General features: G+C 39.9%; 1 protein-coding gene across 4 annotated transcripts in view; it reads right to left on the bottom strand.

The window, feature by feature from the left end:
• The window catches only part of rassf2a (Ras association domain family member 2a), a 34,774-nt gene extending 20,816 nt beyond the window's left edge, over positions 1-13,958 (bottom strand). Inside the window, exon 1 of one of the 4 annotated variants that reach the window (XM_036578265.1) lies at positions 13,672-13,958. The gene's annotated coding sequence lies outside the window, so the exon portion shown is untranslated. The other 3 variants (XM_036578269.1, XM_036578268.1, XM_036578267.1) reach the window with 3 other exon arrangements.
• Between the last annotated feature and the right edge of the window lie 4,981 nt (positions 13,959-18,939).

Below are 18,939 nucleotides of genomic sequence, written 5' to 3'. Positions count from 1 at the left end.
GAGCCCCAGGGATGCCGTAGCCATCCATAAGTGTGTACCCAAGAGGAAAAAAGTCTAGAAGGATTGTGTGATGGAAAGAGTCCTGGCTGGTGGGGAAGTCCTTGTGTTTGACACATGGGGGTTATAGCAAGCGTTAATCAAAAGTTAAATAAAACCTTTTTTTTCTGGCCCTGCAGATTTGTAGAGATTTTTTAACATGGCCTCTTTAGTGGTTGAATTTGACACCCCTGATCTAGAAGATAAAAAAATATTCAAATTCTTCATTTCGTCAAAAAAATGTGGTTTGTTTCAGCGCCGCTTTAAAAGTGTTTTGTTGCTGTTTCGCAGGCGCTGCATTAAACACTTCTTGCTGTTTCCAGGATAGCACTCTGTTTCACACATGACTGAAAAAAAGGAAATAAATCTGAGGGTTCACATGCACTGAAAACCCTGATTACTGAGCTAAACTTCAGCTCTCTTGGTTAGAATTCTAGAAATCTGATCTAAAAATTAGAGTATGCTGTTTACAAGACCACTTGAATAATCAGATAACAGCTGAAATCTGATAATGATGGTATTACTGGTGAGCAACTCATCTACACACACGCAGTAAACTGAGTCATGCTCCATTTCATTATTACCTCTATTATCTCTATGTCTTCCTCTCAGCTCAACCAAAAAGGCTTTGTTACTTAAGCAATAGAACACGAGAGGGAGTGTGTTATCGCGAAATAACATCACGGCTGTGATTTGGTTGCCGTAGATCATCACAGCAGTGATGTTATTCATGATAACACACTCCTCGAGTGTTCTATTGCTTTTATAAACAGTTAAATAAATAAAGCCAGAAATTAATAAACTGGGCCGTGAACGTGACATTAATGTTAGCAATTCCTTCCGCCAAATTATAGTTCCTTAACAAGCAGCTTGTTGCTATGTCAGAGTAACGAGCTCCGCCCACTCGCTGCTAAGTCTGCTGTAAGCCTCGCCTTTTGAAGTACAGACCGAGCCATAAAACTGCCACAATATCAAGTTTAGCTCAGTTTTGTCAATTTTTGCCAGATCAGTATTAATGTTGTTTTGTTCCAGCCAGTCTGTAAAGCATCTTACAGCACATTTTGTTTGGCGAATGGTGTTGGGTTCATTTCTGGCTGATTCCAGGTTGTTTAGTTGTTCTTCTGTCACAGTTGCCGACTGAATAGCTGCTCAGTGGTGATGACAGTTTGGGAATTTAGTGTCGTCTCATCTTCAGAATCTGACCAAATCGGCTGTCGGTCAAATGTGATCTTAAAAGTGTCCATTTTCTGTTTGTGGCAAAAGTAAGAAGTAAAAACGTTCAAATGGCTTGAGCGTCTCCTACAGCTGTCAAAGTCGTTGCTTAGCAACAGCTTCTCAGCGGAGTGATACAGTGTTCGTGAAAAAACCGTAATGTTATGGTAAAAATAACAGCACGATTAGAACGCTTCTCAACCAATCAGCTTGCGTGGCCGGAACTAACTGTTGTATAATGTGAGCATATTAAGCTACAGTGATATCAAAGTATTATCATACATCAGATCATATTAGTCAGTCAAGTCTGGGCTGGATATCATCCAAAATGTTCAATATCAACACTCTACATTTCGGATCAAGCTTACCAGCTCACTGATGCTGATATGATTTAAACACTGAAGTTTGGCATGGAATGACTGAGTGTTTTGAAACTCAGCATTACTGAAGTCATTTGGACACCATAAAAGTGCTGAATTTTAAGACTTAGCCCAAGTCAATGCACACATACAGGGGATGACTGCACACATTTAAACTTAAATATCATCACTGTCATTTATAAAACTCTTAATGGACCAATAAAAAATGTGCAAAACTACTTAGAATAAAAGATTTGTTACATTGAATCCCATCAAAGTTAAATTTTTTTCTCTATATCCTGTAAAGTTAGTATGTCTGAGATATAAAGTTCTGTTACATCGATGATTTATAAACTATTTTTTAATGTACTGACCACATTTCGTCCACATACCTCTCTCAGTCTTAAACGAACTTCTTTCTCTCTCTCTCTCTCTCTCTCTCTCTCTCTCTCTCTCTCTGTGGTATGAGTGTGTGGTTTTCTTCCTCCCTTTGAATCAGGACAGATTCCTCAGACTGAATTACCGTTCTGCAGGTGTGTGTGTGAGCAGATGTGGAGGTCCAGCTGTTCTCTGCTGTCCGTCAGTCCGTGTTGGAGGTGTAGACCGAGTCAGTAGAGAGTCAGAATTAGGGAAGTGCTGCTCTTTCTGCTCCTCTCTTCCTCTTTCTGTCGCTCATAGAGGAAGCTGACGCTGCCCATTATACTTCACATTTCCTTAACAGTACTGCTGCTGAACCTCACACAGCACAGCCTCTCTACTCACTGTATATATATCTCTCTCTCTCTTTCTCTCTTTGTGTCATAGCTTCTGTCTCTCTCTCTGTACAAAAGTCAGAGACCACGCTTCATTTATTTTTCTGTCAAAAAGTTATTCATTTTGTTCAGGAGATGTTTCTGAGGAGATTATATATGAGATAATCCACTTGCCAAGTAAACGGAAAAACAGGAGTTTCCAAAACTGGAGCTCCAAAAAATTATTAAAGTGGGACTCCTAACAACCATGCAAGACCACCGAAACTGTCCCCACCACAGGTGTTTCTGTCTATCCTTCCACTGTGAGAAGACGACTCAGCGCTACGGGTCTGAAAGGATGTGTAGCTGTCAAGAAGAACCTCACTGAGAAAAGGAGATGGACACACCAAACAAAGAAGCTGAACAATGGACTGACCACCCCAAAGTCCAGACCTCAACACCACTGAATGTGTTTGGGATTATTTGGATCGTGAGACGTTGAAAAGGCAGCCGGTTAAACTTTGGAGGTGTGGAAAAACATCCCTGCAGATTTCTTTGAAAAGCTGAAAGTGAGTCTCCTGAAAAGACTGGAAGCTGTAATAAAGGTAAAAAGTGGACACTGAAAAATAATGAAAACATTGATTCTATATTTAGTTGTTGAGGCTTCTGTGTGTAGATACACTTTCTGCTTTTGTCCCCTCACTCTGAAAAATGAAAAACTTGTACTTAGTGGCCATTTTACTGGAAATATAACAAACAAAGCTTGGACTTTGACTTTTACACAGCACTGTACACACTTCTCTCTCTCTGTCTTTCTCTTTGTCTCACACACCACATGCATACAGAGAAAAAACACTGAGGCAGCACAATACAGCACATGCTCGACACCTGGGAGTACACACACACACACACACACACTAATGGTACCAGCAGGGCACAGCATGTTAATGCGAGAGTGAAAAATACTGCACTATGTAAGATTTGGGGATTTGGTGGAAATGTGTAATTTCACACAACATGTGAACACTGACTGTGTTTACATGCAAAAATATTTGCCAATCCGATTGAATATATTCCAATTACAGATTTGGACTGAGGTGTTTATATGTTCACTCTATTCAATAATCTGATGAAAATCTTCATGGACATGCTCACTACAAGTAATCCAATCCAAAATGACGTGCATGCGTGGAGAACTGCTTAGACCAAACGTTACCATGACAGTGAACATCACGTGAGTCCAGTCAGAGTGAGATGAGCAGCAGTGAGCAGTGCTTGTGTTTTTAATTGCTTTAAAATGATGTCAGACTCAGGAAAACGTCCTTCACGTCCTTATTAAAGAAGGCCGAGAGGAAGACGTCGTGTTCTGAGACACATAAACTGGACGTCCGTCCCACCGCCGTCTTTTAAAGATCAGAGCATAAACTTCGTCTCCTCTGCAGACCAGTTTCTGCTCCGCCATGTTGAACGTTATAAACTTTCACTATGACGTGACGAACATGATCAGAACAGACTTAAACTGTCTGATAGGGAATGTAATCAGATACAGCCGTTTACATGGTTATTATTCTTCTATTAAACAGATTATTTACAGGATTACCCACCTCGTTCAATCGGACAGAAATTGTATTTCGAATGGCCTCAATCAGACTAGACTATTCGATTGAGGTGTTTACATGGACGTCTTCTATTCCGATTGAGCTATTAGTCGGATTATTAACGGGTTATTAGGCTGCATGTAGATGTGACTAATGTAACATCATTTGTTCTTTGGACCCCTTCCCCAAGTGGATGAATCTGATGATTTTGAGTGTGCTGAAAGAGTATTTTAGGAGAACTCAGTGTAAACTGAGTTCTAAACTCAGTCTTCTGAGGATGTGAATGCTTTGTCATCACTATTATTGTTGATTTAGCATTTGAGATCTTAAAATCGAGCTGGACCGTCTTTTTGAGCCTCTGTGTGTGACGCTAACATGTAAAGACGCACTATATGGTCCTAAAAAAAACTGACCTGCTCTGACTTTTAAATGATTGTTGATCATTATTTATCATTCTACCCAACCATATTTATTCATCCATTATTACTGCGGTTTTTAGAACAAATTTTAAGGCAAACGTCTGGTGAACAGATAGCCACTACTTGCTACTACCATTTGGCTTGAAAAACAGTTAAACAGACCAAAGTAGACCTGCGTAATATGTAAAAAATAATTAGCACAATATTTTATACTTAAAAAAACATGATTATTGACAATATCGCCCCCCCACCCCCAAGAAAATATATGCGGCAGCTTTGACCTACTTTTTATTCTATTTTTGTCGATTTTATTTTTTTAATACTGATTGTTTTATGAAAATCTTTAATAAAATACACATATTAAATAATATGATACTGAGTAACCCAATGTCTTCAGAACTACTTCTGCTGTCATTATAATAAACATTACTGCAAACATGTGTTCCTGAGCTTCTTCTGTCGCAGATTTGCGGCTACTTGTGTGCCTGCTGGAGAAACGTCATACTGCAAGTGATTTCCAAAGCCTACGCTCCTTCCACATTAAAAGCAAGGCGTTTTCTGTCATTACAGCAGCGTTTTCATAATTCAATTAACCACAGAGACACTTAATCTATAGAGAAAATACGGCACACTGGCCGCAGACGAGGACCAGAGGAACTTTAGAGTTAAATTAGCTGCTCTGCAATAACTTTCAGTAATTCTTTAAAGCAGTGAGTCACTTTAAGGCAAGCTGAAGTTCCAAAGCAAGTCGGCATTCATATCGATTCCATTCACAAAAAGTAAAGTAAAAAGTAAAGCGGAATCTGGTAAAGCTAACATTACAGTGCACAGTAGAGAGAAATAACACAGACAGTTTCCTAACAAACCTCTTTTTCTCTCTGTGAAACCAACTACTGGTGTGAGAGCCCACACACTTTTTAAACGTGAACCCCAGTTTCCCCAACATTTTTCAAGCTGTTTAACAGTAAATTAGTAAAATTCTAAGTCAAATTCTAATTCTCTCTCAGTTCTTTTACCAAAAGGGCAGTTGTCACCTTGTACACATCACCATCGGGTTACTTGTCCATCATTGACGATATCCGACTACATCACCTTATCGGCCAGCCTGGACCAGAGGCAGCTTAAATTCTCAGTGAGAGGCGAGATTCTGAGAGCTGTGGTGATTTTAGCGTCCAGGTTACTTCAGACAATCTGTATACTTCTGTGTGCAGAGCGCCTGAGGCTGACACTGAAATACAACGAAACCTTTCTGCAGTGCTCAGCTCACATCTCACACCGCAGCAGCCGGCGCTCCAGCACCTGTCAGCAAGCTACTAACAAAATACTTTTCACTGACAACCTTTTTTATGTGATAATGATGACTCAGTGACTCGTAAATACTCGTAATACTTATAAATACTAATGAATACTCATGCAACCCCTAGTATCCAGCCCTAACCAGTACACATATAAAGTACAGCTACTCTTTCTTATTGATTATCATTAATCTAGTCCATCATGCAGTTTATTTAAGTGAGGACTAATAAAACTCTGGTTCAAGACTCCAGAGACCCACTTAAGTTGCACACACACACACACACACACACACACACACACACACACACATTGAGAGTGCGTTCCAGAAGTTCCATGAGGGCCCCTAATGGCTCGCTATCATAATGGCTTTCCTCAGTTCATCACCAGAACACAACCTGACTATCCTTCCACAAAAAGAAACACAATAGGGTCACCTTCTTATCAACACGGGCATCTCTTCACCCGCTCTGCTCATTCAAGTTCATCTGAATGTGAGGGTGCGTGATGTGAGAACCTAACCAAGCGTTCCTTGCCGCTCCCACAAGTTTCTCACACACCACTTGCTACGTTCCGTCATAGCATGATAAAATATTCAATAGCAATCAGCCCAGAACAGCGCCTTACCGCTTTAATATTTCATAAGTTATATATAGGCCTGTCAAAGCTGCAGATGCACAATAAGAGCAATTAGTCTCTGACATGTGGCCAAGGCCTTGGTCTTCAGATACACAATAGATACGCTTAGGAGGTTTAGGAGACAGAGGTTATGATAGGGGTCCAAGCATATCAGTTACAAAACGTGCAGTATTAGACAATACAGATAGTATATGTAGCAGTGGAGGTCAAACAATGATGGTGTATAATATAAAGATGAACAGGAGAGCTGTGTAGAACAATACAGATTAAATATACCGATGGTCCAAATGAGTGGTCGACAAGTATGTGCAATCTGACATTGTGGTGCTCACGTGAAATATTTTAATCAAATAATTTTATACAAATGCAAAAATATTTTATCATATACAGAGACAAATTAAAGAGGCCAAAACGTGTTGGATAAATTAAATTGGACTTCATTTATATATTATTAATTTTGTAGCTTATCATGAATCCACTGATATTGAAGGGGAGTTCCACATAATTTCCAAAATATCATAAACTATTAAGATGTAAACAAAAGCTGTGAATACGTTTTCTGTTGCCTGACACATTGCTTTAAAATAGATATGAAAAGGTTTTGGCCTAAAACATATTTTAAAATCCATTCAGGGTTGGAGAGATTCATGCAGGGCATTTTAAGAGAACTTGTAAGAAAACTTGAAAATGTATTACAATCTTATTACAATATTTTACCAACATCAACTTTGCATATGAAAGCTCAGAAGACACGTGTAGGATCACTGGAGCTTTTAGATAAATAAAATGGCTGTAAAAGAGTCAGTACGTTTCTCTACAATTAACCAGTTCACATCAAACACTCTGAATTACTTTCTTTACATCATAATAATGGAATAATAAAGAAAATCCCCATTTAAAATTGATTATTCAGTAACTACTATGAATTAATGAGTGAGAAAGTTACAGTGGAGTCCTAAAGTCTGAGACCACAATGAAAATCTGCTATTTTTTTATTTAAACCTGGAAATAAACAACAGAAAGTTTTAGAATCTTGAAAATTTTAAAACAAAGAAAAGTTACAACAATTAAAACGAAGACAAAATCTTTTAAATGTTGCTCTATTTCTAGGTCACCATTCAAGTTTAAGCAAATTTGTGAAATTGACCACATTAAGGCCTTTGTACAAAAAGGTCAGATTGTTTTAAGTCTCATCTTTTCCATTGAAGCTCATGTTCAGACGACACTCAGAAGGATTTGATCTACTGACCAGAGGGTGTTGCCAGAGTCCAAAGGAAAAAACACATTCTAAGAATTTCTGGAATTCACATAAACATTCAGTGAATCTACTGTTCACTCAGACTGCTGCTAATATTGTTTGTAATGAAAACTCTGTATTAAATGAGTGCTCTCAGACTGTTGGACCAAACTGTGGAATTGAAATGTATCATGGTAAGTCCAGTCCGACTCTGAGGGTCCCAGCCTGGTGCTACATTTCGTCCCTGTCCTTGCATTACCATCAGGAACATCTTATCTGACTTCATACGCTGTGTGCATGTACAGAAACAAGCTCAGAGGACTGTCCTGATTGTCGGATCCAAATCTAAAAAATAAACATTTTAAAATCAGAATCAGTTTGTACAACATTTGTCTGAAGCAACATCCCAGTGCAGGTCTGCTGTCCTGACCTGACCTAACCTGGTCACCGCTGTTCAGTGTTGCTCACAGGAAAGCAAAGCGCTCATCAGCTTCATGGGCCTTTTAATCTTTAATGCAGATGGAAATACTTTGCTGCATGACTGCAGTTATGGAAATAAAGCTCAGCTATAATGATAAGGATATATGCAAATATATGCAAACAAAATTATCTCACTGCCACTTTTTCGACTCAAACATGTGCAGTTTATCTGCCTGTATTTGGGCCATCGTCAGAATAAACTAACAATATTATTCTCTCTCGACTCTCTGCAGTGTGAAGACGTTCAATCGTGGTGCATTTCTTTTTAAATCGTGCACTTTCGCACACTTACGTAACTCTCCTCTGAGCCGTCATGTATGCCAGGAGACGTGTGAAAAATGCATGAAGAAGAAGCTCAGGGTTATTTTTCTGTATGCATGGCCCAAAGAGAAACACATCAATCCTAACTGTATCTGTTTTCAGAAGCAGTTCTCACAGTCCCGCGTTCTCCAGGGACACATGTGCGTCTGGGGGAGTTTATTGGAACAGTCGGTGGAAGTGGAGCAGACCGACGGCAGCCAAGCACTCCGGCTCACACTGCAACGTACGCAGTCAACCCACATGAACTCTCCCCAATCACTGCTTTCCACCATTTCTCCCTCTCTCGTTTTGGCTTCTGTCCTTTTACCATGCTCTGCTTTACTGCTACAGATCCTTTTCACATGTGTAGGGATTTTCACATGTGTGGGGACTGTTTTTGTGCATTTTTTGGACACATTTTCCTGACTTTGTAAGAAAACCAGACAAACCAGACAAAACAAGCAGGCCCGACTTTCTAAACTTTTAAAACTGGTTGCTGAGGTCAAGGTTAGGTTTAAGATAAGGCTTAGATTCTTATTACATTTAGATAATTACATATATAATACAGGTTGATTCAAAAAGATTAATTCGATTTCAAAATGAATATTTCACTTGTAAATCGTTACAGATCAATGCAGTAAACTGTAAATGGTTTAAATGAGCATAAAGTTTATTATGTGATTGTACAAGTGCTCAATATGAACCTCCTCCAGCTGTACAGACAACATCAACGCCATAGTCAAATTCATCCCATACTCGATTGAGCATGTCGGGTGTTGCACTGCACTCACGGCTCTTTCAGTGCGATTTCAGAGATCATCCAGTGTTGTGGAACCAACGACGAACGCTCTGAGCTGTTGGAGCTTCACTGCCCACAAAAATCATCCGTTATGATGGATTCACTCTTATTGAAGTGGAGAACGCAGAACGCTTTCTGCTCAGGGGTCTCCACCTCCTCTCAGACTGAAGGGAGTCATCTTCCAGTGACAGAAACTCTATGACCCCGTCTTTCAATTGGATTGTGATTGGTTCCTATGCACCTCACGGTTGTAAAAATATGGCGCTTTGAAATTGAATTCATCTTTTTTAATCACCCTGTATAGTAGCGAATCGTGATTGTACTGGTTTGTGTCCACTGCACGTGGATTTGTCATCTAAAAGTTCACCTCCATTCACTGTCAACAGGGAGTATCAGAAATATGCACAAAGGTTTGTGGGACACTGACCAATCAGATGAAAGCAACTTTCTGTCTGAACAACACGGAAGGAACCCTTCACAGAACCCTTTGCATGATTAAAGGGGTCTTCTATTGTTACAATGTCAAGCTTGTACCAATAGAAGAACCCTTTCATGTGCCAACCCTTTTACAGAAAGGTTCTATATAGAACCATCTACAGCACATTCTCCATCAATCTGAAGAACGCTTTCACCACTGAACCACTGTTTTACTAAAGAACCCTTGAAGAATCATCATACTTCTTCTTTAATGAAGAAGTATGTACCCTTTGGATGATTAAATGGGTCTTCTATTGTTACAATGTCAAGCTTGTGCCAATAGAAGAACCCTTTTCCGTGCCATATAGAACCCTTTTTCAAACCTTTCTATATAGAACCACCTACAGCACATCCTCCATCAATCTGAAGCACGCTTTCACTACTGAACCACTGTTTTACTAAAGAACCTTCTTCCTTAATGAACATTTGCATTGCTGTCCACCAGATTTTCCCTTGTTTTCCAGCGGTCACTCACTAACCCGTTGGTACTGACCACTGATTGTTTGCCCTCCATACATATACACCCCGTATCCCCCAACTCTTTCTCAGCATCACCTCCCGAACTCTGCTCACTTGGCTATTGTTCACATCGTCATGACAACATTGAAAACACTTATGACCCAAACAACAGCTTTGTCCACCAATGCCAGGAGTCGGCCCCCTTTCCTCTTTCTCTTCCTTCCCCCCGTTTTCATGAGTTTAGCAGCTTGCCGTGTGACACCACTTCCCAAATGTGCATGTCTGCTCACAAGCGTTCCGCCATGCACTTCTCTGGACCCTGAGGATTTATGAAACGCCAGATAGAAACACAAACACAGCTCTCTCGGCATCCGCACAATGGAAAATAGAAGGGCCCGATTTGGCAGTTATCTCCTCCGCTGTGAGCGTGATCCAGCTACCTACTGCCAGAACTAGCATATGCTAACCATATCGACTAAATTAAAGGTAATGAAACCCAGAATCTCAGTTGGACCTGTTTTTGATGAAAGCTGGACTCCTGTCTCCATTCGATCAGGATGCTAGTTCTAAAGAAAGCTCACCACTAAGCTTGTCAGCCTTGACACTAGAGGAATCTGACAGGGAGGTTTGGGTAGATGATCATCAACACGGCCACAGCCGTTATGTAATATCACCAGAGAACCGCCTCAGTCCAGTGTTTCTCAACCCTGTCTCTGGTGTCACTATATACTGCACATTTTAGCAGTTTCCTGCTCTTTCCCCCACAGCTACAGACCTCTGAAGTTGTGTCATCAGTCTGCATTCGGTGTCGTGTCTATATTAGGAATCAGTTTTCTCTATGGCAGAAATAAATGGCGGTTTTGTGGTGAAAACGTTCCAAAGCGGTTATAGACATTTTTCCTCTGGACACAGCAGGATCTTCTGAATTATGAGGAGCTGAAATATGACTTGCTTTAAATATAAGCTAACACTGAAGCGCACTGAACTGACATTGTAAGACCCGAAACCTCAACAAAATACCCCAAACAAACCATACAGATTTGTCAAATGTGGTAGTTTAGGGGCTTTGGCAGTTTTAGGCCACAGTTTGGGTAGCTGGGGTTGCTTAAGTTTAATAGTAGACTTACTTTTAGCTTGCTTGTAGCATGTATGCAGCATTGTATGTATTTTGACTGCTAAACGATCTCGTAATTCAAAGGATCCAGTGAAATTCTGGGAAAAAATGTGCACAAGGCAAAACGTATTGAGGCATTTCAGTTTACAATGGGATGCAACAGCAGGGATTTTTGGAAATGCCGTTAACTTCTGTCATAGACAAAATCTAGAACGTACTCAGACTATCAGTGTGTCCCAATTCAGGTGCTGCATCCTTCGAAGGATACGGTCTATGAAGGCGTGCCCTTCGAAGGCTGCGTAGACCTGCGAAGGCTGAACCGAAACGAAAGGTCAGCTCTACGCAAATTATATATATAATAAACAAAACAAAACTTTAGTTTTGCTTCAGGCCACATTGGCTTTTTTAACATTTGTATCGTTAGCTATTCAACCCAGTTTAAACTAAATGCTTCCATTTAAAGGGTACAACTCAGGCACCATGTTCTCGAATCCTCGGTGGCGTGCAATAAACTTTGGGATATGTTGGCTGGATTCCTTCTTTGCCATGGAAAAGAAAGACACTATTCTTGGCCGAATATGAAGAAGCTTTAAAATGGGACAGCCTAGTCCTGCTGCTGTGATGCAATCGGCCTTCAAACGCAGCCTCCAAAGGATGGAGCCCCTGAATTGGGACACAGCTTATGTCTGGTTGCCTTGTACTGTGTCCTCCGCCCCTGCTCACCTGCGCTCACGTTGCACTTACTGTTCCAGGCCTGAGCACACTTATATCATCACAATGCAACTTTCTGTGTTGAAGAAAAGCTGTCTCACAAACCTTGTATATTTATCAATTATACAATGCAGTGATTTTCAGTTAATCGTGTTGCACATAGACTTTTACCGAGGCAGCTGACTTTAAGGGAGAAATCTGCAGCTTTATTGGCCGACTACAATTCACACACTTCAATGAGGCGAGAACCAGATCCATCATTAACCCAAATATTCTCTAATGAATTGAAAAGTGGGACAGTCGCATCATTGACATCATGTCTGAGTTGCATGCTCAGGCATGGTTAGTGATCACATTGGATGCGTCCCGTGCCAAACCAAACCTTGCCTAAGCCCATCTCTATAAGAGGGCCCGGACACTGTACAGAGCGACAACACTAGTCAAATGAACTGGACTTTGGGGGTCAAACATGCTCAGGCACGGTACAGATCGCCTAATGCAGGGGTGCACAACTCCGGTCCTGGAGGGCCGACGTCCAGCACAATTTTGAGCTTTCCCTACTGAAACACACCCATTAGACCTGCCAATTAACAGATGAGTGTAATCAGGTGTGTTGGCGCAGGAAAATCACCAAACTGTGCTGGACACCGGCCCTCCAGGACCGGAGTTGTGCACCCCTGGCCTAATGTGAGTACACCGTGGTCCTGACATTGGCAACAACCATGTATTTTTAAAAATGTATTTAATATTTGTACAGACTTTATCAACATGAATTGAGTAAAAATTTCTTGTTCTGTTTGGAGTGGGTGACACATACTTGTGGGCGACAGGGCAAAATGTAATATCGCAACACTTCGGGATGTTTTTACAATACAAGATGTGCCACCACATTTATTTTTTCTGACATCTGATAATATAGAACAAACAATTTTTAAAAATACCACCAAAAACTATGAATCCGATCACTACTCAACATTTCACACACTGTGCAGCACTAAATCCAATTAAACAGGACTAATGACACTGTCTGTAATCAAACATGCAGTTGGTAAGTTACTATTAAGCACTGATATCCATGATATGCTCAGATGTGACATATTATGATGTAATTTATCACCATAATGATCAACATCGTCCTATCGCCCAGCTCTAGTGACATCCCAAGTAGGATGCCACTTAGGCCCCTCCAAATGTTCAGAAATGGCCCTGATAATACCTGCTTAGCCTCTTCTGTTCATCACCAAGACCACCTTTAAGTTACAAAGGGTGTGTTACAGCAGGAAAAGCACTAAAATGTGATGGAGATGGTACCAGTTCAGCGCACTGTTACTTTCCCTTGGTGGAGCCACAGCAGGCAGAGCCTTTCCTAATTAGGTAACAGGAGCACATGTGGACTGACATAACCAATGGCCAGTGTGGTCAAAGAAGAGAGAACAGAGGAAAGTACTGAGTCTCATACGGCTCCTTACTGCCTGTTCAGTGAACTAACTTACACAGGTAATTCAAAAAGCCTTCTAGTGTCCAGTGAGGAGCCATTTGGGATTCAGCCTGATATCAAGAAACTGATATCAGTTACATTTTTCCAGTAATCTAAGCAGCATATCGACTATATGCTCCAGTTACACATTGCAGGCAGGCTAATATCGGTACTCACCGGCGGTACAGTCTCTGGAGAACAGCACAAACAAATATGAGGCGAATATAGAAAACAAACAAACAAACAAACAAACAAACCAAAAAATAACGGCATAATAAACAGAGCTGGACCGAAGTCGTTAGCTAACTCGGCTAACGCCGCTCCACTCACCTCGCGCGCGGATTCCGTTGTTGTCAAGCGCGACCGTTCCGTCGTCACGACGCTCAGAGGCTCGAGCCGCTGCTTCTCCTTCTGAAGCTCCGCCCCCTCCCTCCTCCTCCTCCTCCTCCTCCTCCTCCTCAGCGTTCAGCAGCGCGCGGCCTGTAACGATAACGATGACGTCGACGTTCCGAACGTTTGTTGTTTGATACGGAACGAGCGCGCGCTCGACTCTCGCGCTCTCAGCATCCAGTCCACGCGACCTGAATAATCGGGTATGAAGGGGAGCGTTGCGTTCCCACCCGTACTCGTAAACCCCGCCCTCCTGCGCTAGGATTAGCGAGTGATGTCTAGGTCCCGCCCACAACCCGATAACCCCGCCCTCCTGCGCCAGGATTGGTTGGTAAAACGTTCTGGAATAGAAGAATGTTTGTGAATATGAACAGCTAGAACCATATATATCTCCATAAGTCTGAAGATGCAAAGAACCATTTAAACATGAAATGGTTCTATGTAGAATTCATGGTTGAAACTGAACCAGTGCCTTTGCTGAAGAACCCTTAAAGAACCATGGTTTTTAGGCATGTAGCCCAGTTCTGCACTCTTAGCAGAAAGGATTCTATGAAGTACCAAAGGGTTCTAAGACTTGTAACAATAGTGGAACCCTTTTAAGTGTAAAATAGAACATTATTTTATTGTATGAGGTTCTTTAAAGAATCACACACAGCCGATTTCCAATCATGGAGAAGAACTGTTTAACCACGCAAATAACCATTAATGCATTCAAATGGTTCTTTGAGTTGTCTTGGTTCCACATTTGGCTACTGGCTTTAACAAAGAACATTTTTAAAGGGTGCAGTGGAAAGAACCAGGATACCAAAGAACCCTCTGAGAATCTATTATCTAAGGGTCTAGCAAACAAGGATGTATGACTTTGTTTAACTTTTTTGGCATCACATAGAACCATATTTATAAGGTTCTTCAAAGAACATATACAACAGTGTTCCCATTATGAAGAGGAACCATTTAACCATGCAAATAATGATTTGTGCATTCAGATGGTTCTTTATGCTTTATGTCATGGTTCTATATTAGGCCACTGTCTTTACCAAAGAACTCTCGAAGAACCTAATTCAAAGAGTAGTGTAGTGGTGCTACATAGAACCATTTAAAAAAGGCTCTTTAAAGAACAACACGCCAGTTTTCGTTTATACACTTCTAAAAAAAGATGGTTCTTCAAGGGTTCTTTAGTAAAAGCAATGGTTCTATTTACAACCATGAGTTCTATATAGAACCACTTGCATGCATTAAGGGTTCTTTGCACTGTGGTTCTTCAGATTGATGGAGAATGTGTTGTATGGTTCTATGTAGCACCTTTTGAAAATAGTTCTATGTAGCACCAAAAGGCGTTCTATATTGTAATGATGTCAAGCTTGTAACAACAGAAGAACCCTTTTTGATGCTATGCAGAACCATTTAGAACACATTCTCCATCAATGTGAAGAACTATTTTCATGCTTAAATGGTTCTTTTCATGGTGAAATGGTTCTTCACATTGATGGAGAATGAGTTCTAAATAATTCTATGTAGCACCAAAAACGGTTCTGTATTGTTAATGATGACAAGCTTGTGACAATAGAAGAACCCTGTTGGGTGCTATATAGAACCCTTTTAAAAAGGTTCTGAATAAAACCTTCTCAATCAGTCTGAAGAACCACCATGCAAAGAACCATTTAAGCATGAGATGTTAAGCATGTAGAGCTCATGGTTCTAAATAGAAACATTGCCTTTTCCAAAGAACCCTTGAAGAACCCTCTCTTTTAAGAATCTTAATCCAGCTAAAACCCGGTTCTTTGAGCTGTCGTGGTTCTAAATATGTTCACTGTTATTACTAAAGAACCACTTTTTTAAGGATGTACTGAAAGGATGTGGAGATATACGAACCAATCGTAGCGCCGGAGTCACGGCATGGTATCTAATCGTAGAGCAGGGGGCGTGGCTTGTCGGAATACGGGTAGGAAAACAAAAGAACACCAGCAGCGTTCCATCTGTTGTTTTCAGACGCTCCGCTCAGCCAATCAGCGCGCAGCTTTAACACCCCTTTGTTCAGCTGGATAATAAATGAGGGAATCCCGTTTCATCAGAATCCTCTCTGCCTTGCAGCTCAAACTGAAGTGTTTCTCCTTTTTAACCCTAAAACCTCCAGTTTGACCTCATGATGAGCTGCTGGACAGTCAGAAAAGAGTGTGAAGTGTAAATATGTGCAGTGAAACTTTAACCCAAGAGCAGGTTTATGTAGGATTTGTCACAAAAACTGACCACCACTGGAACTGATTGGGGGTTGAGGACTCCCTTAAAGAGACTTTGAAGTCAATGGGAGCCATTTGGACAGACACAGTTGAGCTTGTTAACACAGCACTGGAACTTTTTACTGTTTTACAGGCTTTTAAATTGATCTACAGCAAGACTGGTGTGAGCCAGACTCGAGTCCACTGCTAAGTTCTTATTCAGCAGAAGCAGCATCTGCTCGCTCGCAGCCCATTGTGGCTGGACCGGAGTGGGGGCAGACAGAGCAGCAGTGTGGGTAATCTCATTAAAGCACACAGTCACGGTCAGAGACACACGGTGGCCCCAGACACACAAAGAGGGGAGTGAGCGATGAGTTTGCTCTACAATGTGGAAAACAGAGCACATGACTTTATGGGAGATTAGCCACTTCAGTCTGCGTTTATATGGAGCTCTGCACTGTATGAGTTACTGCTGAAGAAAATAAATGCTATTAGTGTGTTTTTACTTTAGATACTACCACCAAAATGGGTTGTAATATGATGCAATATGCTACTTCACATGATTCAAATATTACTGTAAGCAATGTTAGACGTGTCCAGAGGAGCCAAAAGCTGAGAATTTATAATAAAATTAATAAAAAACATTTGAACAATAAGGTGCTGTCTTCTTTTGATCATTTCATCGTTTTTTTGCGGCTTAAGATTATATACACGATCAGGCATAACGTTACGACCACCTCCTTGTTTCTACGCTCATTGTCCATTTTATCAGCTCCACTTACTATATAGGTGCACTTTGTAGTTTTACAGTTACAGACTGTAGTCCATCTGTTTTAAGGACCAATTGTGAGATGTGCTCATGTTCTTCTTAGTCTGGTGTGACTGGTAGGCTGTTTTTTAACAGATGGTTCCAGAACCAGGTTCCCAAAAGGTTTTTTTTTCTCCTGTAAAGATATCATACTGGAGATTTGACGTTTTGTTACAGCAGTAAAAATTGGTACATATTAGGCCTTTTTCTGGGTTCAAGAATAAAGCTACAATAGTGTATTTTGATTTTTTTCAAATCTTATTTTGATTTGACCACTTTTTCCCCACCATATCAGGTCCAGTACAAACAAAAGTGTAGTATGTACTGTAGTAATTTAGTACATCATGGTATTGTTTCTATATTTTACTGGAGTCTCTAACCCAAATAAAACTCGTTAACAAGAGAAATTTGGTCGATCTTTCAAAATGTCGATGGAACGTAGATGGAAACAAAGTCACTCAGACTGGTTTGGTGTGAAATGCTCTGTTCTAGAGAAACTTACACAAACCTTCACAGTGGTGGTGATAGGAACCAGATGTCCACCTCCAAAAGCTCCCTCACAGAAAGTTACTACATTAAATGTTTATAAATACACTGCCAGATGTCTGAGACACTCTTTTATGATAATTTTGAGATAAGATTTCGGTCTAAAATACAACTTTTAAAAGAAATCAGTTTATGTCAGTAGTTATGTGCACAGCTCTGTGAGGCTACATAGACTGCAAAGAAGACTTCTTTTCAGATTTACCACTTTTTTCCATCATTATTTTATTACATATAAAAGCTCAGAAGACACAAGTAGGCTCACTGGTGGTTTTGGATAGTAAATAAAATGGGTATATTTGTGCTGTAGTCATGGCGACCCCTGGTTCCTATCAGCACCACTGTAAAGACATCGGAGTCGGTTTTTCTATAAAGAACATTTTACATTAAACCACTTTGACTGACCCTGAATTGCCCTTTAACGTCTATTTAAACTCCCCCTTTTAAAAACAGCAATGTTGTCATTAGATAAAATAAAATGTGTCCAGAGCTGTGGATTATTCTAAAATGCCTAAGAAAGAATATTAAGAATGAAGATAAGTATATTATTGTTCATTCAATAACTTCTTGTTCCCCAAATATTTGATATATTAAATAAAAAAAGCTAAAAATGTCAGTCTTCAGATTTCATAGTACTAATTAAAAAAATTTGAACTGTAGTAAATGCACTTATTCAAATTCATGCATAACATAAATGCAAAAAAGAGAAGCAGACAGAGTTTAATTCAGTAACATCTTTTTAAATAATTTCAAGAGCAAGGAATAAAACAGTTGCTACAATTAGTATCGACAAAGCCTGGTCCAGGAGAATAACACACTCTGTACTCTGTTCAATATAGGTGTATATTCATATATTTATATTCGTCTTGAAGTATTTTAACTTCTTTTTTTTCAATTTGTACTACTATTGACATAAAACAGGAAGCAATGTTAGAAAAATACATTATGAAAAAGTTCTAGCTAACAAAAGTAGCTATTTCACTAAAACTATTGATTTCAAAAAGAGGCAAAACAGAAGGTTTCATTATTTTCACTTAAATAAAAATGTAACAAAATGGTGCGCTTTGCAGCATGATTTAAGATTTATATGCATGATCTCTTTCCTACAAACATCTCTTTGTCTGTAAAAACATAAAAACGATGTGTGTAAATATATATAAAAAAGGAGAAAACAAGAATAAACAGTGAAGAGATAAACACTTTAGGTAGACAAAGTATATTTGTCAGTTAGTTTCCCCTTCACAACAACTGAAGGGCTTTTTTTTTTTAAATATATCTTTGAATCAGACTCTTAGCGGCCATGATAGTAAGACCCCTCACCACCGTCTACACCCACCTCAAGCTCAACTTGAGGGAAAAACTACTCGGTTGGTTGGATGGGATGCTGAAAGAATTCCCATGCAAATAATCTTAAGGGTGTAAACCAATTGTACTGATTGTGAATTGCAATAATTGAAATTCCAATTTAAGAAAAATTTTCAAATTTTCTACTATGATTCATCACTGGCTGCCCGTCACATTTCACTTAAAGTAAATAAAAAACTAATAAAAATTAATCAAGGGTAACATTCACTTTGAAGAAAAAAATATATAATAAAATAATTAACCAAGGGGTTACTAAAAAAATTAACCAAGCGGTCA

Source organism: Colossoma macropomum, unplaced genomic scaffold, assembly GCF_904425465.1.
Source record: "Colossoma macropomum unplaced genomic scaffold, Colossoma_macropomum, whole genome shotgun sequence".
Classification (NCBI taxonomy): Eukaryota; Metazoa; Chordata; class Actinopteri; order Characiformes; family Serrasalmidae; genus Colossoma; species Colossoma macropomum.
This window is presented reverse-complemented; position numbering and strand designations above follow the sequence as displayed.